This window comes from Anguilla anguilla, chromosome 3 (genome assembly GCF_013347855.1).
Source record: "Anguilla anguilla isolate fAngAng1 chromosome 3, fAngAng1.pri, whole genome shotgun sequence".
Taxonomy (NCBI): Eukaryota; Metazoa; Chordata; class Actinopteri; order Anguilliformes; family Anguillidae; genus Anguilla; species Anguilla anguilla.
Window position 1 is genome coordinate 54,061,136 of NC_049203.1, and position 27,812 is coordinate 54,088,947.

Genomic DNA, 27,812 nt, shown 5'->3' on the forward strand with positions numbered 1-27,812 from the left:
CAGGAAACCGAAATCTGTGAATTATTTTATGATATGTTGTTAATATGTTAATATATGTTAATATTTTTTGCATTCACAAATGGCCCAGAGATATTTCAAAACTATTCTTGCAAAAAAAAAAAAAAAAAAAAAATGCAGAAAAGCATGTGCTGTGATTGGCTTGCTTTCCCCCTTCGGCTAAATTCCAGGTTTTCAGTGGGTGAGATTAGCTGGGTACAATGTCCCCGAAATCCTTTGTACTTGTAATGATGCTCTTGCCACATTTGTGCAGGCAAATTAAGTTGTAAATGCCTAAGCATTGCACCTTCTCTGGATGCAGAAAAACAAATGTGCTTTTTTCTCCAAAAACAAGAAATCTTTTATTTCTGGAGGCCCACAGGCACAACAATATAACTCTCACAATATTTGCAGTGCCCGTTTTCACAAGAACTACACCAACTATCTACAGAAAGAATGTGGCTTTCCTAAAAAGCTAACGCTGATAGATGCTGCAATCACCACTCCTCGTTGTCACAAAACAGATTCTTGATGGATCTCTTAAGTAGGTCTAGCATTAGTGCGGTGCCCTGTATATGTTCCGGAGGCAGAGTGATGTCTGTTATCGGTTATAATGATATAATTTCTACCCCCACATAATATTTTTTTGTTATTGTTTTTTTTTTTTTTCAGTGATATGACAATTTGCGGCTTCGTACGGATTACCTGCAATCATCTTTTGTCTCTCTGTTAGCTAGTGCGATACCAGCTGGCACCAGTAGATAACAGTGGCTGCCAGTCAGTGGGAGACTCGCAGGCACAGGAGGTCTTGCTTGGTAGCAGTGTTTGCTGGAATACTAGCAACAAGCTAAGCAAGTTGAAAGCAAGTGTCTGCATACATGGTCAGCTAAAAGCTTTATGTTTTGTTTGCAGTGACAACCAACTGCTTCCTTTCATTAAAATATGTAGCACCGGAATAATTGTGTCGTCATTCTGCGAGTGCAACATTAGCTAGCTAGCTTTCAAGCTTAGATATGTGGAATCAAAGCCTTGCTTTATTCTGTGTTATGTCCAGAGGTTGAGACTGCTGTTGAGTCTAATGTTATAGTACATTATCTCAGTGTTACAGTGTTATTACGTATTGAATGATCTGCAGGTTTAACAATACCATGGTAAAGCCTAGCTTACAATATGTTGCTTTCTTTTGTTTTATCTGGTAGTTTAATATTACTGCACAAGACAACCTGCTCTAACCTAGCAATGAGGACAGGATACATGCCCACCCAGTTCATATCTGTTGAACAGGTACAATAATCTTTATAAACATTCTTACAATGTAATGGTTATAATTAAATTAAAAATGTTTTATTAAGAAAACAATAAATTGTCAATTTTGGGCAATATAACAATAATTCGGATCCAGTTTCCTGGACCTTTAACTATTTTCATCCTTGGACAATTTTTTTCTGTACCCACAAAATGCCCTCTATTACAGCATTAAGCAAGTCACACAGCATGCTTTTTGGTCCAGATCAAAATCATGGATAGAAAATTATTTCCATTATCTCAGAATTGCTCTAAACCAGGAAACAAATGAGTAAGATACCCTGGGCAGTCGGAACAGCTGCTCCGTTACTGTGAGTTTTCTGTTTAATTACTCTATCTGACATCCATTCTGACCGCCAGCCTCCATCTCTCACCAGTAGCATTGTGGGAACAGCCGAGCTCGCGTTCTCCGCTATTTCCCTTTCTTTCGGCAAACTTCTTGCTTGATATCGCTGCGCACCGAAGATGATGGATGGCCTTTTTCAGCTGCCATCTCTGGCTGTGTGTTTCCTGCCATGCGCCCAGAATACCAAGTGCCTGGCCCACGTGCGCATGCAATTATGTGCCAGGCTGAGTGGCTCTTGTCACTGGCCACTGGCCCAGGCCCACTCTACACTGCCACATAACTCAAGCAACCGTCCACATTTTATGGACAAATTTTAAGATAATTAGTATCACTATAACCTAGATTAAAGTCTCCTTATGCACCTGTAAATGACCTGCGCATTAGGACACGTTAAGGTAAGCAAGCTCCTGCTGTCACTGGTCATCATTTTCTACCCCTGGCAAGTCTTGCACTTTCCTCTGCATCCCACAGGGGGCAGTAGATTGCCATTATAATACATCTCTGTTAGTGAAGAACTTAAGCATCTGGCAACAGTCTACCTGAAGGTTCTGACATTGTTATCATGATTTGAAAAGATGGTCCAGGAGCATTTTTAGTAGTTGTTTAATCCCTGAGCCGCCTGGGCCATGCTCGAGAGAGGAGGAAATAAGTGAAAGCTTGGCTGCCCTTAACACTTTAATCCAATTAGTGGGTATCTCGGAAAAGGACAAGAAAAAATGTACACTTGTGTACATATTTTGACTGCAGCTGGAACAGTCTCTTTGACGAGCCGTTAATTTACTCAAAGTGCTTGTAGTCTTTTCTTCGCCTTGCCAAATATAACTATCCAGAGAAGCTAACATTTCTGTATCCAACAAACAAAAAGGGTGTTTACTGAGAAATGGCGTGTGAACACACAGTGAAGCCTAAATTAAATGTATCGTTAATCATCCATTTTAGAGGATGAGCAAGACCAATTTTTAATGCGATTGTGTGAGTGTTTAAGTGCATGCATATGTATGTATGTACTGTGTGTGTGTGTGTGGAGCAGTGAACAGCAGGGCCAGGATCAGTGAGCAGCATCCTTCTGCACTTCTCTCCTTCATTTCTTTCATCATCACTGATCAATAGTGTCCAGCAATCTGCACACTGACAGCTGGGACAGTTCTGAGACATGGGCGAGGAACAAGAATGATGATCACACATGGAAAAAGACAGTCTCACCTCCCACCCCCTACTGCATCCCTATTACAGGAGATTTTTCCCTACATTCAGAGCAAATCATTTTTTTAGCTTAATGTTCTTTCAGCTTTCATTGAAACCAAGGCCAGACAGACACAAAGCTGCAGATAAATGCCTGAATAGCTCATGACATCCACACACATAAAAGGACTTAAAGTATTTTGCACAATTGTACATTTGGCCTGAATCCTGAATTGTATCTTTTTTTGGCCTGAATCCTTTGGATAAAGTGCTTGCGGACCAAGAAATATTTCCCTCTGCTTGTGTTTGAAGTCACAGCAGTGTAGTAATTAACTCAGGGCAGTTAATGACTAAATATTCAATTTAATAACATGATTTTAGTTGTTTTCTTGATAAACCCATTGAAAAATTATCAACAAATCCCCTAGTTTATTAGATGTATTTTTGAGTCACATGTTTGACAAATGAATTGATAAAATTCAGGGAACTTATGTCCACATTACATGTGGCCTGTGCTTTGGGTACTAAATACTGTAACCAAATTGCTGCAGGTTTGAGCCCTAGATGAGATTTTTGCCATATAACCAGGTACCTGAATCCTTCAGAACATATACAGCCATTACGTTATCATTATTACAGAGCCTGGCACCACAGTTTTTTGACAGTATTATTCTTATTGTGTCCTTTTCCCACCACTTTCTACCACAGCATAATAATAATAATAATAATAATAATAATAATAATAATAATAATAATCGTTATAGAAGAAGAAGAAAAAGAAGCAGAAGCAGAGACAGAAAAAGGAGAATAGCAATAAACATATCATAGGCTTGATAAGTTATTACTTGCCACGGTAATGAAATCATACTTTCATTACCGTGGCAAGCGCTGCAAAAAACATAATTTTCTTAAAATGTGCAGTAATTCAAAATTATTTTCTTCTTCCCCCAAAATTATAATATAAATTATTTATAATGCAATGGATCAACTGATCCAAGCCAGCACAGCAATATTCAGATATTCAGCCATATTCAAAAGCGCAGAATTCTCCTGTTCAGTGGCCGAGCACTACTGTGCAGTGGCTACTCTCTCCCTCTTATACAATCCCCCAGAACTCTGAGCCTGCTCCTCAGTCTGCCCCTCTCTGCGCGGTGACAGAGCATGCTCAGTGATGCATGTGAAACTGAAAGAGTGCCGATGATTGCAGAGTGCCAATGTTGTGACAGGGGTGTTGAGGTGAGCTGGGAGTAGAGTTTGTTTACATGCAAGGGGAGGGGGGGGGGGGAGGAGGGCGGGGAGGGGGGAGGGAGTGGCTCGCCTCCGCAGCCCAAGGGAAACGATTGCCACCCCAGTGAGACTTGTTCATTAGCCTGTTTGTGCAGTGCTAATTACGGGCTCTGGTAGCTGAAAATTACAATTTACATTTATCAGCAAAGCCCCTCCACCCGCAACGAGGAGGCAGCCAGGATCTCTGGGCTCAGCTCAGCAGTAGAGATAGGCATGGTGTTTTCCTCAGTTTTGTGGCTTTTCTAATGATCTCCTACATCATGGCAACCCCAATGCCATTTGAGCTTTTTGAGATCACTGATTCCCAAAAGCATTTATAGAGATTCACCTGGTGCCATAGGTAAGTGCTTTCGAAATGATTCTCATTCAGGATTGCTTAGCCATTGCAAAATTGTAGTTACATTTGCAAGAGTAAATTAAAATGAAAATACAAAAAAAACCAAAAAAAAAACAGCTGTGCTATAAGGTTAATAGCAGTAAATAAATTAAAAAAAACTGTTAACAAAGACTACATCACCGTCCCTTTAACAAAATTGTAGTGGTTGGGGAAATCATTAAATCCCAATCAATTATTGCTTTCTGAAAGCTGTTTCTGGATCAGGATGTCAATGGGTCTGTAATATAGCCATGGTGACTACCGTTTTATAGACATCAGATGACTGCTGGATTTTGGAAATAAATATGTCAAGCTCCTGCAATAGTTTTAAGATTCCAGCTATCAAGCTTGCTGATATAAGTAGCATAAAGCAATACACTTTAATACAGAATGGGAGGTATATTCTTTTGTGATTCACAGATTCAGCATGTTATAACAAACTGAAAGTACAGCATAATAACAATCATCCGTATTCTAATTGCTATGGCTGAGTTGTACTACTGCACTGTTTAAATAAAAACAATGATAAATGTATGCATAGATACTGCAAATTGATTCCTTGCATCTTCCGAAACATTAATACTTTCCCAAGATGCATGTTTTAATCAAATGTGTGATGGTCACAGCTTGCTTTATACTCCACAAAACAAAATAAACATATAATAAACATACGCAGTGTCATATTCTCATGTAATTTCATTGTGCTGTTGTGCATTCTTTCTTTTATACTGCATAGAGCACACGTATGTGACCCATTTACAAATTCCTCCAAAAACAGTCAGAGGCCATGGTGACATTGATCAGGTGACCATTCTCGTGAGTAGTGAACATTTTCATTCATTCAACATTGCGCAACCACCACTATGACATCATGTCCTCACTGCTTGCCTTGCTGTGTCATCACATTTATTATTACAATCACTTAGTGGTGCTGCATTGAGTTCTCTGTGCTACAGAAGCCTCCATACATTGAAGCCCCTGCTACTCTCTGGGGTGTGTGTTAATGTCACCCTGCATAAGCTAGAATAAACTGAGCCTGATAGCCACCTCCCCCTCAAAAGGACTGAATTCTGGTCACTACATATTTCACTTTGTAAGCAGACAGCTGAATCCTCAATGGGATATCTTCCCAAAGTTCTACACAGTGGATGCTTGCAAACAAACAAAGAGACATTTGCTTTGCAAAGAGACATTTGTCATCGGTTTGAGTATTTCATTAAGGGAAAAAAAGGTTAATTTGCGGAATTGTGTGATTTTATTTTTTTAAATCTGATGAGAAATGAGTAATTATTTATTGAAGAAAAAAAAAACAATTTCCTTGCCGTATCCCATAATCCATTGTGTGGAGAAAGAATACAGTTTGAATTGCAAATGGAAAAATTAGAGCTGATATCCGCTCACTTGGCTCATCTCTGGCAGCCTGCACAAAGCAGGCACGCGTTTGCACCAAAGCCCAGCACTCCCATTAACCGCGCGATTTAATTAATCGCCAGTTATATGATTGTTCTCTGGCTCACAGCAGTGCTTATAACTGAATGCATGTCTTTCAAAGTAAAAAAACAAAACAAAAGCACAATGTTACAGAATGCATAGGAAAATGTGAATGAACTGTGATTGGACACTGGAAAATCACAATTTCCATTCTGAATACTTTGAGATAACTGAGAGTATGCATACGGTAAGTATTTGAAACTGTAAGTATTAGCTTTGCTAAATATGCTTTGAAAATGACATAATTTAAAGTCAAACTTGCCAAAAAGGCCAGACATTCTGTGATCTCTTCCGTGAGAGAGATAAGATATTTCATCCAGTCAACTAACTGCTTTATAGCCAGCTATGTGAATAGTGAGTTCTTTCCACGGACAGTGCCAGGCAACAGATCGGACCCATGGACAGCAATCGATGGACTTGTGGTCACAGGAAATCCTTCAGCACCATGGACAGCAGCATGTAGCTTCAATTGATGGCCGAGAATCAGGAAAAGGAGACCAGCCTCAGCACTTCCAGTGCGCTACTTTATGTATATACGTTCTTAGAAAGAGGAAGAAAAAGGAAGACCTCAGACGCCTCTAGCGGGAGCCCTCTCATAGCTGAAGGATGCCCGGGGGTTCCCACATTGCTGCATGCTGCAAGGCCTCCGGACCCCAGCTGAGCTAAAAGACCTACCCTTTCCTTTTTTAATGACTTGCTTCCCCTTACACCCCGCACAGCTTTGTTTTGTTCAGACTTGTTTCCTTCTTTCAGCCACCCTGCTGAGCCCAGTAAAAAAAAGGAAACCCTGGGCTTATCGCAGAGCACTCTCCACGTGCTGTCAACGTTCACATTCAGTCCTGCTCGGGTTTTTGTCATGCCGGGCTCCACTCCTCACATGGCTGCACTTTGTCTTCAGCATTCGCTCGTGTAGTGGTGATACAGCAGGTAATGAGCTGATTGAGACCCTGATATGTCTCCCCTAAGGCTATTAAAGACCCTGTGCAATAAAAATGATCATTGTGCAATAGTATATATCACATTACACAACAACCAATGAAGTCAAGTATTATTATATTAGTTCAGTTGGAATTTTAAATGTTTATTTTATATTCTGAAAGCAACAATGTTATTATACTGATTGCTGCAGGAGGATTTGGTATAGTCAAGGCTCATTTAGAGACCGTGGATAATTAATGCTAATTTTACATTTCATCAGATGTGTGACCATTTAGTGGGCTACCATTCAGAACTGAATATTCGTACAGAATGGAAATGCCAAGGCAGACTAATTTACAAAAAGGACATACTTTGCGTCAGACAATTTTATTATCCTGTTTATATATTTGAAAAAAAGCAAATGTGTGCTTTATCTTTTCAGGATGCAATGAACACTTCAAATGTAGGAAAAAAAAGTGATTGCAAGGGTTATTTAAGGAAATGATGTGTGTAGTTCAAATTTGTCATCACAATGAAATTACAGTGTATACACAGAATGTTAATGCAATCAGTTTGAGCCTTTCACGAGAGAAATGCCTTTGAACAAAACTTTGGTTTTGCAGTTAGGGACTAGAGTTTAAGTAGCACTAGCCAAGGCACCAGATCAGCCTGATAGTCCAATCATTAACTTAAATCCAGTCGGTTTAATGCATAGATATTTGCTGATGGCCAATGACTTTATGTGTGCTTCTTCCATGAAATAATATCTGAACGTCTCAGCACATTGTGAGCCCATTTGTGTGACATGCTCTGTGTTACTAATAGTAAAATAATGCAGGTCAGTTAATGTGAAGCTTGTTATTGTTGGCACCTAAAACAATATGCTCAGGCAGAGGTACATAGATACCATATGAGCTTTAAACTCACAATACTGACCGACAGGCTATCTGACACACACGACAGCCCTCAAACTCACACCCATCAGTTCTGCCTTAAGAGCTGGAACAGATTTATCTGAGATTTGAACATAGCACCTGAGCTTCCAGATGACATGCCAAAATCCACGTGGAAGATTCCCTTTTCTTAGCAAGTTAAATTAAGCTAGTTTTATAACATTTAATAAGAAAACTACAATAATACAGAATGCATAGAAAAATGTGAATAGATAATGATTGGAAAATTGCTATTTCCATTTTGAATACTTTGAGATAACTGTAAGTCATGCATGAAGACCTAGTTGTTTAGGATTAAATTCCAGGCTCAGTCCTAATCCATTGCAATGCTCCCTCTATCCCTTGTCATTTTTGCTCCATAATTCATAACAGTGGCACCACACAGAAACACAGCAGGGATGTCTGAGACAAAAACACATTTGCAGTTCAGAGACGAAATCTGTGCACACTTAATTAAGAAACAAAATGAGATATCAGCCACCCCCGTCTTAACTGTCCCAGAGGAAAACTTATTTCACACTTCACTGAGCTACTCCATCAGGCACACACACTAGCGCACATATGCACAGGTATAAGCGTGCACAAACACGCACATGCACACACACACACACACTTGCATACACATACAGACATGTACACACACATACACATACAGACACAAAGGAAACAACACACAAACCTATATGCAAAAATACGCATTCATTAGTGTACATACACATACTCATAAGCAAGAGTGTATACATGCACAAAAACAGGTGCACACGCACACATGCACAAATGTTTACCTATATTCATGAACGGTCATGTGCAGTCACACAATACAATCGCTACATGCATGCATTCAGAATACACAGACACATACAGTATACACACATGCATGAACACATACAGGTACACACATCCATACACACACACACACACCATCTGAGGGTGATTTGATCCCAAGCAACTTCTCCTTTAAATGTACACCTATTTGTAATCGCTGTGATTTATTGTTTGTGTAACCGAACAGGCTAATTTTGCAACTCAAGCAAAAGTCGAGAAAGGCTTATTATATTTGCCTGAGTGGGGTGTAGATCACACTTGCTTATTTGTGGTAAATCATGCCTTTAAGCATCGGTTAGAGATAAGGAACATACTCTTTTTTTTTGCGAGAAAATGATTGTCATTTGAGTGCAACAGAAATGTAATGCTTCATGGTTCATGTAGCACCTGCATAAAACTGACAAGTATTAACCCCATCCAGTGAAATAGAATTTGTAAATGGCATAGTACCAATACTAGAACAACAGGAGTAGATGACCTTTCTGTAATCTACAGAGCAGAAATTCACTGATGCTTGCATTTTACAGTACTACAAGCCTATATTCAATCAACATCTGTCCTTAAGCAGGGCTTACAAGTAAATGCAAACGTTAGATCTTTTATTCATACACTGTTTGACAAATTAGCTTCAGTGATTGTTCAGCTCATCAAACTGTATTCATGACGAAAAAATTTTTTTAGTTGTTAATCAAAGTTAAGAACAAATGTTAACTGAATTAGCTTTCTCCACTCTCTCCTTCTGTCCAGATTCAGATTTCAGGTTAGTTTAATGAGCCCTATCTTGTGTAAGATCGCAATCCTTAAATGTACAAATGTGAAAGAAAGAAATATTTTACAAATTAGTTACCATTATCAAGATGCCTTCAGTCATGCAAAAGGACCTTCTACAGTGCACAGGAGTAACCTGGGCTAATGACAAAGCTATAAGGTAATTTCAATTATATCTTTTCGCAAACAGTGATGTTTAGTACTATGTTTAGTACAGTAATCCACATTGTTACTGGTGCTGTTCATGTCTAAATTCTAAATAACGACAAGTGCTTTTACATGAAGGACTGCCTGAGTAAACTTCTGACAGGAAGTTAATACACAGTTATTGCATCATATCTATAGAGATCGAGAGATCTCTAAGATCGCTAAGCAACAATGCAGTAACTAATGCTTGAAGAGACCACATATACCTCCTATACAGAAAGGCTTTGAAAGTTGTATCCAAAATTCCAGTATAGCTTTAGTTGTACATGATGTTAAAAGGGGCCAATCACAGATTGAATTAGTCACTGGTGGCAGAATCAGGGAGTAGATTATGCACATGCTTCCACTACATCACTGGAGCTGAACTTAGCCTGGGACACACATTTCTTGCACTGAAGGATGAGCAAGGTTAAAGCACCGGAACACCGGTATTTAACCATGATATAGCCCCAAGCGCCGATGAGACGGAGCTCACGCCGACATGTTTACCAACTGTGCGCTGTGCTAATTAATTTGGCATAACATAAAAAGATTCAAAGTGAGATTACACTTCCCGCTTGTTTTTACGGGGGTGTTCTTCCCAGTTCCAGCTTGGCAGACTAGGCACATCGTTGCGTGGCTGGGGAAAAGCCCTTGCTCTGTGAAGTGTGATTAGTTTGTCAGGTCATTATATTACATGTCTGACACAGAGTGTGAAGCATCGTCCTCCCACATATGAAGCATGCCAGATTTCTTCATGGTCACTTAGGGGTCTGTTTTCTGGAGCGTGGGGTTGGGATGGCACCTGCAATGCCGGCATTCTGCTGACTCTCCCACTGAATCAGTCAAATCATGCGTTTCTGCTCATTCAGGTTTTTCCTCCCTGTAATTATCCTCCCTAAAATTATAAGTGAATGTTCATTTCAACTTCATTTAATGTTTTAATGCATATTTTATGGATGCGGCAGGAACTGCTGTAAAACACCCTTCTCAAAACTTAATTTAAGGTTTTGATGTATGTTTCACTGTGCAGTCAGCAAATTCAAATCTCGACTGTCTTCATGCGTTAATAAAGCAATGTACCACAATCATATTGCAACAGTTATTATTTTTTTCCCAAACTGATAAAATTGCCTGCATGCGTTTGAACACTACAGAGAAAATTACCACCATCCTGCAGTTCATAAGCAGTCACACAAACCATTTGCTAGAAAACCTCTTTGTGGGATGAACACACAGTATATAATTTGCAGATGCGTCTTTAACAATATGACTGCTGCAAATTTTTTTTTTACCTCTGCTGTTGGATTTTTGGGGGTTTCAGGCTGTTATCTTTGTGGTCCCCTTTTGTATATGAGCCATTCTCTACTCTTATATGCTCATGTATTTTTTCTAGCACAGTATGTCCATGCATTTATCTGAGAACATTGAAGACCTCAGGGTAAACCTTTACCGCATCGTATTCCAAAGGAATGTTTCAAAGCATTTCGTTCAAGGACATTCCATGCAAGCACAAACACTTTCAGTGTTTCTATGGCTGCCATCTCCACAGTATCACAACAATGTTGAGAGAACATTATGTGCTATTTGTGCCGACATTGAAATATATTTTTTAAACCCACTGCTGAGCATTAGAGAGAAATTAAACATGGATGTAGCATCTATCTCATACTAGCCGTGATCTTATCATAGCCTCCATTGTTATTCTGCTGCTTTGGAACACATTCCCTGCTGCACTGCATGCAGACCTATTGGAAAGGTTTTTTTTTGGAACTATTCCACTCTGTCTCTTATTTTCACTCTTACATTACATGTGTTGCACTAAAGAGAGAAGTCCCACTTGGTGGAAGAGTAAGCTCGAGATGCATTTACATATTCTGTGCTTATTATTCAGCAGTCACCATAGCAACTCGCAGACTAACATTTCAAGCATTTTAGGACCCAGGATCAACGTTTCTGAGGTAAACCGGGATGAAGTGTGCAATGTGAGGAGTGTAGCGTAAATCAGCCTGTGTGTGCAGGAGTGCTTGTATGTTTGCGCGCGTGTTTGTGTTTGGGTGGCTGTGCATGATAAGTGGTATTTTTTGTGCAATAATTACAGATATGTTTGTGAAGCCATGCGGATGTATGTGTATGGATGAAGTGTGCAATGTGAGGAGTGTAGCGTAAATCAGCCTGTGTGTGCAGGAGTGCTTGTATGTTTGCGCGCGTGTTTGTGTTTGGGTGGCTGTGCATGATAAGTGGTATTTTTTGTGCAATAATTACAGATATGTTTGTGAAGCCATGCGGATGTATGTGTATAAGAGAGGCCACAGTTGCATGTATTTGTGTGAGATAACTATTTTAGGAAGTGTATATGTGTGAGGTTATGTGAACATGTTTGACGACGTGTTTACATATTTAGTGGATATCATATTTATGTGTGAATGTCAGTGAATGCATGTTTTGACTGTTTATGTACATGTACAGTTAATATATATAAAAGAAATCAAGTTTACTCGGGAAGGAAATACAAAAATGAAACTATGGATAGGATAACAGTGATTATCTTATGGAGGTAGACATGACCACATGAAATTGATTATACGCTCAAAAAATGACAGAGAAAATGTTTAAACTACAATGAAAACACACTAGGTTTGAAATCAATCCATGTGTTCTCAAATACAGTTGCCTTCATTTATATATTGAAAGGGGACTGTTTTGCTTGTAGGCCAAGCACCATATGCTTTCTGAAAATACTTTCCTTTGTGCTAATTAATGATTCAAATTGAGCCCAGTGACAAAGACAGCTCGTTATATGATGTCAATTTCCTTTTCACAATGGCCGAAATCATAGGCTGATTGAGAATTAAAGCACAAAAGCCTGCATTTTTGGCCCCTGCATTATGTTGCTCTGTGATTCAGGTTTCCATTTTATTTTGTGAAATAACATGGAGACCTGAATCACAGGGAAATTGGAAATTGGCCAGTTAAATAAATATATTAATGAAATGACAGAAAAAAGTTAATTAAACCTCATAAGTTTTCAATTTTGAGTATTTAAATGTATTTTTTGAATATTTAAATGCTGATGTTGCATGCAATAGAATTGTAAATGATCACAAAATACATTCTGTATACATTTTTTATTTTGTAAGAAGAATTTTATTATTAACAGTAACCCAACCCCCCTACGCCATACCTGCCCCTGGCTCATTTATTGTCACCCTTGCCCCCTCTCTCCCAGACTTTTTTTTCTCTTGTATATGCTGACCTTGCTAACTCTTGTTCTACCACCGTGCAACTACCTGCTCCCTAGATCCCATATCCAAACCTCTCGTCCAGGCCATCTGTCCTTACGTCCTCCGTTTTACCCATTTGAACTCATTGCTGTATATTGGATGTGTCCCCACAGCATTTAAACAAGCCTATGTCAACCTCCTGCTCACCAAACCTACTCTTGAGCCCTTTTCTACGTAGAGCCACCACCTCGCCTCTCTTCTTTCCTCTCTTTCTCAAATCATTTAATATTCTGTTTTCAACCAAATATCTTTCTCTTGAGATGACCTCCTAGACCCTCACCAGTCTATTTTCAGGGCTGGCTACTCAACAGAGATGACTTTCCTTACAATCATCGAGAAGCTGAACTCCATAAGGTTAGTTTCTCTCTCTTCCGTTCCGATCCTACTTGACTTGTCTGCAGCCTCTGGGCATGGCATCTGGCTGTCCTCCCTCTCACATGGTTTATTTCCTATCTCGATGGTTGCTCATTGCATGTTGCTTTGTGGGGTGCAGTTTTGAGACCCTACATGATTCACTCTACACGTGATCCCCCAGGGTTCAGTCGTCTGTCTTTGGTCCTCTCCTTTTTATGCCTTACTCTAAATCCCTCCGCCAACCCCAGTGGCAGTGCTCTCATACCAGCTATTTTTAAAGACATCATTGTACAGCTATGTTTTATGATTCAGCCAGTTAACCCAGTCTGATGGCTTGTGAGAACCTCTATCTTGAATTCAAAGAGGTCTCAAGACTCATACTTATGGGCAATTTAGACACTTCAATTCACCTAACCTGCATGTCTTTGGACTGTGGAGGTAACTGGAGTACCCGTAATACCCTCGAGTAACTGGAGTACTCCACACAGAAAGGCCCTGGCCGGGATTTGAACTTAATGTGAGGCAACAGTGCTACTCACTGCGCCACCATGCCACACACACACACAGGTAACATTTGTCTCATAGAATTTGTTTATTATTATGAATTCCCTGCAAAAGTGATAGCATTTACAATGCATTAATAGACATTATAAATAATGGGCTCATTAACTTGAGCAAAGGAAAACACAATTCATTAATTTGAGTGGCAGGTCACCCAGTATGACAGATTATCTAATTAGATGCCACAGTTTAGGGATGTGTTGCCCATTTGAGCTTGATGGGTTTTGAAACAATGTTCATCTTGTGGAATTTACTAATTAGAAAGTCTTTGATTGTTCTGTTGAAATCTTTTGCAGACAAGAGGCTACTTTGCTAAGAGGCTGACCAGTTTATTGGACAAACCCCATACATTGATGGTCAGCTAACAAAGTTAAAATTAAAATGGTTGGGCTGTCATGGAAATGGAAATAGGAAGTGTCTCCTGAAGACATCACAAATCCTTATAGACTCTTAAGAGGGCAAGCAATGACATGCATGTGATCATGCAGTGTTTCAGCAATGTTTGGGAACAATTTGAAGTTCTGAAGTTCTAATAGTCTAATAGAGTGTAACAGTTTGTAGTCTTACAATACGGAAGTAAGTACGCATTACTGAGAAACCTAACTCTTAGGCTCATGTTAAACACAGACCTTATTTTCTGCTGAAAATGAAATCCCTATGGGAGACGAACATTGGAAATCTGCAGAGGAACCCATGGCCGAATAAACTTCTGAGTTGGAAAAGCCATCATTAATGTGACACTCTATAAAGCCTACATACTGTACCTGTATTATCATCAGAAGTAAAGAACCTGCATTGCTATCATATTCTTTTAAACCATTTAAAACCTGGCATAGTAAAACTTCCATACAGTTATTGAACAGCTAAGGGAGATACTCAGACCATATGACTGGCAATGCCTGTCAGGATGGATGGTGTTATAACTTGCTATAAACAACTTATTGCTTATGATATGCACAATGAAGTGTTTCCCTGGCATAATGTAGAATGATTATGAACATGGGATTGGACAATGTTGTACGTATTCAATAAAATATTCATAAATGTTCAAATGCGTTCATTCAACTCAAACTCTCACAGGGTTTGTATAGTCCAAGAGGCATAAAATATACACTATAAGAGTTAGTTTTCTATATACACTATGTTTTCTATCAGAGGTAATACATTATGCTGTGTAAACATTATGCAAAGCACAAGATCATACATTTTTAACAGGTAGGTAAAGCAAATCAATATGTTGGAATGTGCAAAGAAGAGTCACATTTCAAATTGAAATATTCTGAAGTAACTATAGCAACAGGCGATAAAACATGCAATTGAGAGTACAGTATGCTGTAGAAGGGAATAGATAAAGAAGTACTCTGTTCATTTTACTGTTTATCCCTCAGGCTATTGTAAAATAGACATTAATCATAAACAAGAAGCAAATCAATAGAGTTCACTATTACTTGTTGTATTTGGGTTGTATTTATTAATTTCTTTTAGAAACATTGTTGTAGACAGGGAAAGGGAATGCATGCGAGGATACACCCCTTCCTCTGCAGACATGCCTTACCCTAAATCCCTAACACCAGAGGCAGTGCTCTCTTACCAGCTCTTTTTAAAGACATCATTGTTCAGCTATGTGTTATGTTTCAGCCAGTTAACCCAGTCTGATGGCTAGTGAGAACCTCTCTCTTGAATTCAAAGAGGTGTTAGAAAATCTCTTTGTATGATGCAAAATAACAGCATCAACTTGTTTCAACCTGAAGATGGTTGCTTCTAGCGACTGATCTGAAGCAAGTCAGTCTAATGAACAGAGTAGTTTACTGCTGATCATGTTGATCAGTGGTGAATACCTAGATTAAGTATGTGGGGCGAGTCTGTATAGGCCAAAATACAGGTTACATGTTTACTGCGGACCTAAGATGCTTGAATTATGATTTTTGTCTCGTTTTTTGTCCATTGTAGATGGCGATATGGCCAGGGTAGTGTGGTTGTTTACTTTCGTATCGGTAACCAAACCCTCATGTACGCATGCGGGTTGTTTCAAATATAAACCGTGTAAACAATGATTTTGGATATGGGTCACTTTAAAAGGAAATATAAACAAGCACTCAAAAATCGAATATAGGCAAAAAAAATCTGAACTGGGCATCAAGACTTGCGGTGTAAATGCAACCTTAGTCACCTTGATCTGCAGTGGGCCATGACTCTCGACCCAACCCTTTGTAAATGGACTGCATTGTCAATTTGATCTGATAATGTCTATAGGTCCAGGAGCAGAGTGACCTTTTTATCACTTGAGCATTTGCTACCTGTTATGGGGGATTGGTTTCTATGGGCCTCTGTGTGTGTTTGTTTTTACAGACTTGCAACAGATCAGCTGTAAAAAGGACTTATGTTGTTAAACAGCACTCAAGCTGTGCATATGGAAAACTCAAACAGCTCCATCTGGTTTAATCGAGGGTTTAGGATATATCTGCATGTCACTTTCTGTAAGATGATCCTGTCTATCTTGTTTGACAAACTAAACAAGCAACAAAATAAACCATGTCCATAAAAAAACAAGAAAAATTGCTGACTATCTCTGCTGGGCAGCAGAATTATTCATGGCCATAGATAAGGCAGAAAGGAGAATGACGGACACCATTTCAGTCATTCATATTACTCTGTGTGTGTGTGTGTGTGTGTGTGTTTGTTTGTGTGTGTGTAGGTGTGTGCGTGTGTGTGTGTTTGCATGTAAGGTTATGTATGTATGGGTATGCATAGATTTATGTGTGAATTTATGTCACCTCTGTTATGGAAGCAGAGTGAGATGGCATAAGCAATTTGGAGATAAACTGTGCAAATTTAATATAGAAACGGTGTTATCTCCAGCTGTTGGATGAAGGGGCTTGCTAGAGATTGTCATCCACCAGAGGCTGGCTGCTATTTTATTGGCGGACCGGGGGGCTTTCACCTGTACGAGTAGCAGCCCAGATACAATGACTCCCAGGTTTGAGAACTGAATGAGAAACAGCACAGAGCAGCTCCCCTGCATCTGAAGTAAATAAGAGCTGCATCTTTAGATCACAGATGATCATTGAAATTCCAGCAGCGTCGGCAGTGATCCCTGCTGGCAGTCTGCACATGTCACCGCTCTAATGAGGTCTCATCCACCAGCGAGACGCGTCGCCCGACAGCAGACGAGCCTGATCTCCTGAGAGCTTTAACTCTTCGCTCGCCCGTCTACCTGCGGGCCCTCCGAGCGCGCGCCAGACTCTGAGGCGGTTCGAGCTTGTTTAGAAGGGAGAACCTCGCCCGAATTGCGCGGCTCCTTGTAGCGTCGAGCAGCTATTCTGAGGAGACGCTCCTCTGAGGTACGCGCCGAAGCCTCCTCTGACTGCTCTGAAGGAGATTTATCGGCATTTGATTCACTGAGACGTGAGTCAGTTCATTCAGCTGGGAATGAGAGAGAGAGAGAGAAGGAAACAGAGAGAGAGAGAGAGAGAGAGAGAGAGAGAGAGAGAGAGAGAGCAAACTATTTCCTGCGTAAATAACTGTCAACTATATATATGGCCTCAGCAAATGCCAGGAGCATGCACAGATAATCTATATGCCTTCCTTAACTGTTAGAGACATTTTAAAAGTGAATGCTTCTTGCCTTTAACATTTCCTTTTTTGGGTTCTATTTAAAATTTTGGAAAGAAGGTTTTTGTCAAATTAGATCAGATCAAATGAAGCTTTAAAGCTTGCATAACAACAGAGCACAGGAAAACTGAAGCTGTTAAACTGTTTCATAAAACACCATAAAAAAAAGACCCTTTGGTAATCTTTACTTTGAATCAGCAAGTGCGCATAAGACATGTCCTTACTCTCCCAAAACTCTAGGGGTTGAAGAAATTTATTGGCATATAAGGTCACTAATGTCTCATTACCCGACCACCCCTGAGTTTTATGGCCATGAATCATTTAAATTCTGTGGATGCTCTGAGATTAATTCTAGATGGAACTGACCTTTCCTCAGTGAAGCAGTCAAAATCAAAATATGTATAATGCACCATGGGGGCATTTTCAGACATAATGTATTATGTAACATTTACGTGTGTGTGTGTGTGTGTGTGTGTGTGTGTGCGTGTGTGTGTGTGATATCTATGTTTTAACAGATGAAGAAATTCAAGTGCATAATTTTCTCGAATTGATAAAAAATTATGAAAATTATTAATACAGTATTCCCACATTACGAGCACCTCCAGTTTAAAAGAGCTTAAGTTGGCAATAAGCTGAGGTGGTGGCAACACAAGGGTAGGGGCGAAATGCATGTGCTAATAAATATAGTGCACAAGTTAACATTACTTCATAAAACTGAAATATTACTGTGAAAGATTTTTAAATGTTCTGCCAGAATTTTTACTTCCAACAAATGTACCTTTGGGCTTTTAACAGTGTACTGTATATGAATAAATGAATAGATGTGTGAATAATTCCCTGAAAAACTTCAAGAGGGTGCTTTAAGCATCAGACTGGTTTTCCCATAAACAAAAATGAACAAGAAAATGAAAGATATATGCCCTCCACTCCCAGTCCGTGAAAGAAGAAGAATCTGCAGTAAGAGGGAGGTCGTGTGCATCTATGCTGAGGAGGGCTCAGGGTGCGCGGAGATGTGTGTGTGGGGCTTCAGGTGTGTCCTGCAGCATGCGAGCTGAATCACATAACAGTGCCACTTTGGGTAACACTAACACTGCCAGGGGCTCCTCACCCATTATGAAAGCATTGCAGATCCACAACACTGCATGGATCACATAGCCTCACAGTGTATTACTGAAAAATGTTTTTAAAAAAATAAAATAAAATAAAAATAGATCTCAGATTCACATCCACTGTGGTTTTAGCCCAGATTTACATCTTTTAATTGGCCTTGCAAGTCTGAAAGAAAAAGCTATGGAGCTAGAGCTTCAAAATCCAGTTCTAAGTTACCCCAGGTTCAATGCAAAACATTTTGGTCCTTTGAGAAGGCTGATTACAGCTTGTCCCTATTCACATAAAAAACAATGGAGAGCTTTTGGTTTTCTTTATTTAGGCACATGCTGTTCACATTGTGAAGTGACAAAAGACTTCAAGTCTCCAGGTAGATTCATACGTTTTAGACTCCCCATGGTGAGAGAGAAGTGAGAAGTTTAGTTGTAGTCTTTGACATTTTTAGGTGAGGACCATTTGTTGGAGCTAATTATTTTTCAAATCCTTCTTCATTGTGATTGGCCATCATTCGTCAAACAATGGCTTTGTGGACGGATAGGAGCCTGATGGGATTTGGCCCCCCACCCTCCCTTTTTTAAACTTCATTTCGTGTTGTTTAATATAGTCTCTCATTTATGATCCACATGTCCACTTCAGCCACCTTTGTATTTACACTGTATTTTTACATGATCCTGTTTTTAATAAAACAGCAAAACAAACAAACAAAAAAAAAAACAATAAGCAGTGGGAAGAAGACCTGCGTCAACAACATCCATGCATGGCTCCAGCAGAGAACAGCACAGTGCGGGTCCAATAACATGATGATGTTATGATGCTGAGTCCTTTTGACACTTTAGTTCATGCCCAAATGCCCTCCACAGTGCCTTTGGGTTAGAGAAAGCATCTATTCACAGTGGTGACGAAATCAGTGATGTATCAAAGCCAAAGGGACTACCATTACATTCTGGATGAACAAAGTTCATTAAAAAATGTGTTCAGATTACGAGTCATTCATGTTGGAACAACAACAGAACACAGTTCAGATAAAGTAGCTACAATTTGCATAAAGTACCAGGTATCCATAGCCACGAACATGTGCATATTATGTTGTATTTGAGAAAATAAAGAGGCTAATATTGGAATAGGATATGGATAACTTTGTGAAAAATTAATTCACTTTACAAGTGTATTAGCTAGCAATAATGTACCTGTGGCCTACTAAAGTTATTTATTCCACACACGATTCTGTTTTTCAATCCCAGTAATGTCCGAAAAAGCTTACTTGCTTGCATTTGAAAGTCAACCATAGTTACACAGCTGTGTGGTATACAACATAACAGTGCAATAGGTAATAAATATATGCATGTTGTGTGGGCTATGGTAACGTTTTCACGAAAAGATTCAGCTGACGCCAAAACAACACTCTGTCAAAATGTAGGTATGCAAACCACAATGACAGCTTACACAAACCTTGATCAGTGTTTCAGTATTTGTGGGCAGCTTTTTCAAACATTACGGCACAGTCTTTCAAGGTTGCAGCTTTATGATTATTTGTACTGCCGTAGTTTTTTTCAACTGATCCACTTGTGCCAATAAAAACGCCATTGCCGCTGGCTAACTGGTGGTTTGCATCTTGCAGTGTAGCCTCTATAATTCTGTACTCACTGATAAATCCATGTCTGCCTCCTGTTTCTGATCTGTCGGACAGGTGTTTAGGGGTTCTTTGGTAATGAACCGCGTAGGTCTTTCTTAGCCTACCAGGCCCTTTGCTGAGCTCATCAGTGCTCTCTTTCTTTTTAATAACAGGTGATTTTGCATATATCTCAAACTGCGTTTTTCTTATTTCTGTGCCTCAGAATGGCTTCTGTGACTTTCATTGGCACAACTCTGGTCCCCATATTAACAAACACCAATAACAGACTTCAAAGCCGTAGAATCAAGACTACATACTGAAAGGTCTCTTATACTTGCACTAAGGAAGCAGTTGAACAGATCTGACAAATCTAAAACAGCTGTGAATCCATTTGTCCCAAGAATTATGGTGCCCTGAAATGGGGGGACTATGTATAAAAAGTGCTCTCTATATATTATTAATGTCAGGAAGGGTGATCCATCCACCCTTGTGTCATTATGAAATGAGAAAAGCCATTCAGAAATATGACATGTTATTATGAAATAAAATATAATCACATTAATTGTTAAAAGAACAATCATGAGGTGTCGATTATTTATGTTAAATTAAAATGAAGTATTTATTTAATTACTGACCAATTCATTTATTTATATATGCATTTATATAATTCCATATTTATTTGATTATTTTTTACATTCTTAGCATGTTTAGTCTTCCATTTATGGCTGCTGTTGGGTTTGCGTCTGATTTGTTGTGGACGTTTTGCCCTGCCTGTATATAAATATATACAGTATAATGTTATGCATGCAAATAAGAAACAAATGTGGATTATCTTAAAGACACCCATTCCATTAAAACATCTGTTCCATTAAGACATTTCTGTGAGTCTTTGTTTATGGAAGAAACACCTGTCTAGAATACCAAGTGCACTAAAAGTGATAACACTCCCCTATATATATATTTAAGTAGCGGCTATCACATACTGATCAGGGTCAGTTCTCTACACTAATAAATTATTCCAAGAACAATTTGTTTATTTTCATCATTCGTTAGCCAACAGCCTGCAGACATTTTCTTAAAATCTTTTGATTTGTATTCATCAGAAACACCCATTAATGATGCACTTAGCATGCATCTTACTCTTTATTTTTTCTCTCTAGTTCCACAACAGCCTTTCAAAATGAAAAGCTTTGCTGAATACAATATATGTACAAAAGAGTTTTTGCGCTCAACAGCAAAATCTGATTGCTTGTGAAAATGTATGTGCACGCAGCATTTAGCCTTTTCTCAGAATTACAGATCTCCCGTAGAAAATGACAGGCAGGTAAACCTTCAGAAGCCTGGTAGTAAAGCAGCATCTTCATAACACTGCAGTCTAGGCAAATGATCAGATCAAATGATGATACTGAAGGACGGCAGTAACTTTATAAACCTCACGTGTCTCATCCTACATGCCCAAAGGGTCAGAGTCGAGAGCACATTCTGGTTGTTCGGTTGTCTGGGCCCTTGATCGGCCACCTAATCGCTCGCTACAATCTCGCTCGCCTTCTCCAGCACCTCGGTCGTTCTTCCCATTCTGATATTTGTTCCAGGGGTAATTTTTCTCTGCCAGCCTCTGCCCCTGCTCCCACAGACCCCTGCATCCCTCCTCTGTGCCCTTCTGCGGAGTGGATAACCACCACTCCAAGGCTGCTCATAATTAGATTTCACTATTAGTCCCCAGCTAGCCTCAGCCCCCTCCCTCTCCTTCCCCAATGCACATCTGAAATGTGTGCATTGCATGTATTTATATTTACATGTGGGAGGCTATCGAAAATAATGCTTTAGGAATCATACTTGCTACCATGAGGTTGTATGAGTGACTCCCAGCTGAGGCCTTGAGCAAGGTTTTTGGTCAAACATCGCAACAGTAAGTATGCACTATAACGCCAGTTGTCAAGAATAAACAGGCAGATAATTTTGGCAATAATAATTGTGCATGATGGAGCCAGGCCCAAGGAGAGGGGGTGAGACAGTGGCTGCACAGTGGCATCCTGCTCAGTTGTAAAAGCCAGCCCATTCCAGGGAATTATGGAGAACTGTTAACCTCGTTCATGCTTCGGGGTGTCAGCATATACCTTCATTGAATTCCAAGTTTATTAAGCCCTGCAGATATTTTCCATATCAAAACAACATGCGCCACAAGGGGTAAACTCTCAGTTTTACTGCAGAGGCAGCACAGCACACATATTAACCATCTTCTTGCATTGATATAATACTGTGTCATTATCATACTGAAACAACATTCTCCCAAAAAATGACTGAATGCAGTTAAATATTTCAGGAAAATGAATACATCCAGATTGCGATTCGCATCTGTTCACACACCATTTGTTATAGGCCTTCCTCTTTGTTTGGTGTCACTTCAGCTGCCACCATTAGAAAAGGATTTTAAAATCCATGATTTAACAATCTACAACTTATTTTGCTTCCATTGCTTGTATTGGTAGAGTTTTTGTGCATATTTGTGTATATTAAATAGACTTATTATTAATACAATGATAGTACATTATACAACCGCACAATAATGCTTCAAATTAGCGTCTTTTTCAGTACTTGTTCATCTCCCGCTTCTTCTCTCTTTAAATTTATGCCAATGATATCATTAAATCCTCAAGTCTCCCAATTATTTATTCTCCCCACTGATCTTTCCTGCAAGATAGCATAACTTTCTCTTTTTCAGTTTAATGACAGCATCTGCTTATAGTAGTCAATTGCAGGACTTTCTTTTGGACACTGTGTAAAGGTATCCTGTACACACACATAGTGGTACCTCAGTAAAACACATTACAATGTCAAGCTAATTACTACACAATTAATACTTTTTTTGCTTGCTTTTAAATGTATGCCATTTCGGCAGAAAGCAAAAATGTATTTATAAAATATATTTCTTATTTAACCATGCTTGTTTTGTGTTTTGTGTTCAAGTGATTAAAAGTGATTACATTTCTATTTGTTCTATTTCTAATGTCTGTGTACCATTTACTGAATATAATTATGCATAATTTACTGAATATACAGTATATTAGTTTTTTCATTATAACTATTTACAGCATTTAATGTTATTAAGTGTTGCAGATATTGTATCACAGATAAAGTGGTGAAGAATGAGGAAAGCGGTGGTGGGGTCATGACCTCTAGTGATGAGTGTCTCTTCCCATTTGGGTGATAAAGCCTTGGTGTCACAGAGGTACCGTAGCAGAGAAAAGTTTGATAAGTTGCTCGGTCTGAGTGGGTGTGTGAATCTACATGGCTCATTAGGACAACACAGTTAATATCTAGTAAAAAATGAGTACTAATCATGCAGTGTCATGGTTCAATGATGATAGGGCAACAACCTCATTGATTCACAAACAATATATTATCCCTGAGCCCAGGTACTGTGTCATAAACGCTCAGTATTCAGCATCTGTGCTGCTCTGTGGCAGGTAGGACAAAACAGCACAGTGTTTTACATATTGTAATCTATACGCTGGCCTGGTTTGAAGTGTTGTGTGCTGTGTGTGTTTGTGCAAACAAAGATTAGTGCTGCTGATGGGGCATCTGAAGTAATCCTTAAAGCTCCGCTCTCAGCTTGACAAATCCGGAGAGTGTGTCGGCAAAGGACATGGTTATGGTAAGCAGCATGGTGCTGATGGTAGCGACAGCTGGTCAGAGTTGAACCCGAGGGTACTTACAGTCTCTCTGAATTCTTGGCTTGGCTCTCGGAGTTAGAGATCACAGTTGGTTCCAGACAGGGTGAGCAGGCCACTGCAGAGAGGAGACAGACAAACACGCACATGAAACCCCAGCCCTGGAGGATTACACATTGAACTTTACCAGAAGTCACGTTGAGGGTTGATTGAGTCAGCACTGTGGAATACTGTGAGCACTGCCAGGGAAACTTAAAAGATGCCTGGTGTGGGAGGGTCTGTGAGAACATACAACCTGGGGAAAGCGTTTGGCTGAGCATACCCAACATTTTTAAGGTATGGTAAGGGTCACTGACTCACTGTATTTGGTCGCAGCCCAGTTGCTGTGTCTCTTCACTTCACTGGAAGCACAATACGCACAGAGAAACAGAACCTTCTGGTATAAACAGAGCTGGGAGTTCGCTTTCATTTAACAGAAAACTGCCTCACTGAGGGGAAAAAAGAAGATCGACTGGCTGTGCACATGGCATACGCAGTGTGGCGACTGACCTGGAAAATCTCAAATCAAGGGACACGGCTCAGTGAGTAACCAATCATAAGTGATGCAACGGTAAACGCACTGTTTCACGCACCAGTCTCGTGCCCTTTGTGTCACTGATAGGCGTTAGAACCTTCAGCCCCCCAGAGAAAAAATACTACACAAAACTGCACTTTGAAGGAAAATTGACTGTAAAAGTGACACAAAATGATCACTTTTAAGTTTAATCTTCTGCTGCATTATAAACTGCAATTAACTGAACTTAGTTATTTAAGGGAGGATATCAGAGAAGTTCCAAATCCAGAACAGGCCTAAAGTATTAGGCCACCTGTGTTTTCTACCTAAAATAAAACAAAAAGATGAGTTTTACTTAAAATAATCTTAGGCACAGCTTGTAGGGGGCCAAGTAAACATATTGTGGCAAGGTTATTCCCCATGAGAAATTGCACAAAAGCTTAAAATTTCCAGGTGCAGTGTTCAGTACACACTCAGAAGGGTCCAGCTGTTGGGCAGTAATGTTAACAGGAGAAGACCAGGAAGATCAAAAGACAGTAGACAAATATTTGATCATGTCTGGCAAAAGAAACCAATGCAGCTGGAGGAAACTAGTTCCTCTGACGACAGTGGAATGGCAGTTATGATTTGCAACTTTAGCGCAAATTTTACTTTCACTACCGGCTAAAGGTATTAGGCTATCTGGGATTTAAAAAAACTTAAGGCAGATAAGATTTCACTCAATTTAATTCCCCCCCCCCCCCCCCCACCTCCCTCCCACCCCTCTACCTCCCACTTTTCAAAATGATTGGATAGACTTTTGTGTTATTGTAGGTAGAAATAGTAAATAAAGTGCACTCAGCACATACAACATCATAAACAGCAATGCCATCCCTTGTATTTCATGGATGAGTTGTTTCATCTCTGAATAAGTAAAATATCAATTTATTCAGCTACAACACTGATCACAGTAGTATTACAACAAGCTGTGAGTACAGTCATGTCTTATCATTACCCAATGACATGGACAACTGGAACGCTATAGCTTATCAGGGCCATTCTGCCCTGGTTCCAACATTTTTTTTCCCATTTCTCAAGAGTGATCAGGATGTGAATGGGCTGAAATTATATGAAAAAGAAGAAGAAGAAATAAATAAGACAATTTATATTCTGCTGATTAAAATCTGGAACATTCTGCTGAGGTCCGTGACAGCTGTATAAAAGGAATGGTCTGCTAAAGCAGGGCATCTGAAGGAAATGCTTTTGGTAAAGGCTTGAAAGTGCTAATGTGGATATGCATCAGGAACATCATTAAGTGAGTGTGACCAGTGTCAGTGGGGGATCACCTATAACAAGACACATCAGACAGGGCCAGTCTCCATTTTTCAGATGGAACTGTTTTCGAAATAACAGCATCACTCACTGAATGGATGACTCAATCCATTTTGGTTACATAATTCTTGAGCAGCAGGCAGCCGAAATGTCCAACTGTGCCTTTTTTTTTGTCAAAGAGGAAGTCATGAATGAATCTGAAGTGAGAGGGAGCAAAGTAATGCTTTTTAAAAATATTTGTCCAATGGTTGACTCACACTTCCTTTGCTCTGCCAGTGGATAGGTGGGTTTGGATGTGCTGCATTTGATTCTACCATCTTGACAACAGCTTCAAAAAGACCATCCTCTGTTTGTTGAAGGTTAACACAATGGTATAAATTGGTAATTTGTAAAATGAAAGAATGAATGAATGAATGAAATAATAAATAAATAAATAAATAAAAACAAGGCCCCTGGTAAGGTCTTTGGATCATATAATAATAATAATAATAATAATAATAATAATAATAATAATAACTTTATTTGTAAAGCACCTTTCATTCAGACTGCAGCTCAAAGTGCTTAACAGGAACAATAAAAACAAAAGGCAAAAACAGGGAAAAGCACAGCAATCATAAGCAGGTATAAGGGTTTAAAACATAGAAGAATAAAACAGTGTATATTGAAATGGAAACATGAATAAAATAAAATATTTAATATGAAAGAGTCAATGAGTAATGAGTAAAATAAATGAGTAAAATAAAAGATAACGATAAAATTTTTTATAAAACAAGAATAAAAATATGAATAAGTATCAGTGGGCAGAAAATAAAGTAAAATAATATAAATAAAATAGAGTAAAATAAAAGATAACAATAAAAATTTTTTTATAAAACAAGAAATAAAAATATGAATAAGTATCAATGGACAGAATAAAAATGAATTAAAAGCCAAATTAAAAACAAGGTTTTGAGCTGCTTTTTAAAATTGCCAACTGAGTCTGCTGTCCTAATATTTGTAGGAGAGTGATCCAGAGTTTTGGTGCATTATAGCTTTGTTCCCGAACAGTTTAGCTAGCAAAACCAGAAACAAGGCAGTTGTTTCAAAAATATCACACAACAATCATTCACGATGATGATGCGCGAGATACATAATTGCACGAGCCACTGCGAATCCCGCAAATTCTTCTCTGCAGTGTAAAGATGTTCATACCGAGCAAAAGGTGGATAAAGAACGTTTGTGGAAATTGATCATCACTAATTCTACCCCAGGTCTGCTACAGCATTTTAACCCGGACAGCTTAAGTTAGCCTAATGTTAGACAATGAATGAGTATGTACATAACGTTACTTCCATAACAACCATTTTTTATTCAGTAAATAATAAGTGTAATAGTTGGCGTGGCCCAGCTGCCAACTGACTGACGTCACACAGGCGATCCGGTTGGGTCTATGGGAAGTGAGGTCCAAAAACACACCTGCAATTACCGCTTCACGCCATTGGTACCGCCATAGAGAATGAAACTGAAATCTTCGAGATTGTAACTTTAAGTAAGCCCGCTGTGGATAATCTAAGTGCTCGAGTTTGTACATAAGGTGACAGGCTATCTTTGATATAAAAAGGTGCTAGGCCATTTAAAGCTTTATATACAAGTAACAGGACTTTAAAATCAGTTCCAAAAGAAACAGGAATCCAGTGCAGAGCAGCAAGGGCGGGTGTAATATGTTCTCTTTTCTTGGTTTTTGTTAGGATTCCAGCAGAGATTGTATCGTCATAAAGGTTTACATTGTCAACACACACATACATAGCATTAATGCATACACACATACCGTACGTAGCATTAATTAGAGGGAAATTGCCCTTTATAAAATACGCTTGGGTCAGGAAAGGATTTTTGCAAGCTAAGCAATGTTGTAGTAATCACTGCACTGTTCTATACCTGATAGAGACGTTAATGCTCCTGTCTCTGGGCAGCAATTTGTCAGGTTGGGGGCTCAGGTGTTAACATTCAAGTTCAAATCCCCTGACGTGTTATATATTAACCAATCTATAGGGTCGAGGTGGTGGGGGGTGGGGGTGATGCGGTTAGCTCACGTTTTCCCATTCAGCGGCTTTAGCTGTGGAACCACTGGAAG

General features: G+C 39.3%; 1 protein-coding gene across 3 annotated transcripts in view; it reads right to left on the reverse strand.

Annotated features, from left to right (window-relative positions):
• Positions 1 to 27,812, reverse strand: part of frmpd3 (FERM and PDZ domain containing 3) — a 111,296-nt gene that overhangs the window by 38,993 nt on the left and 44,491 nt on the right. For all 3 annotated transcript variants that reach the window (XM_035409189.1, XM_035409188.1, XM_035409191.1), the window contains exon 2: positions 23,881 to 23,953. The gene's annotated coding sequence lies outside the window, so the exon portion shown is untranslated. The remainder of the gene's footprint in view (positions 1 to 23,880; positions 23,954 to 27,812) is intronic.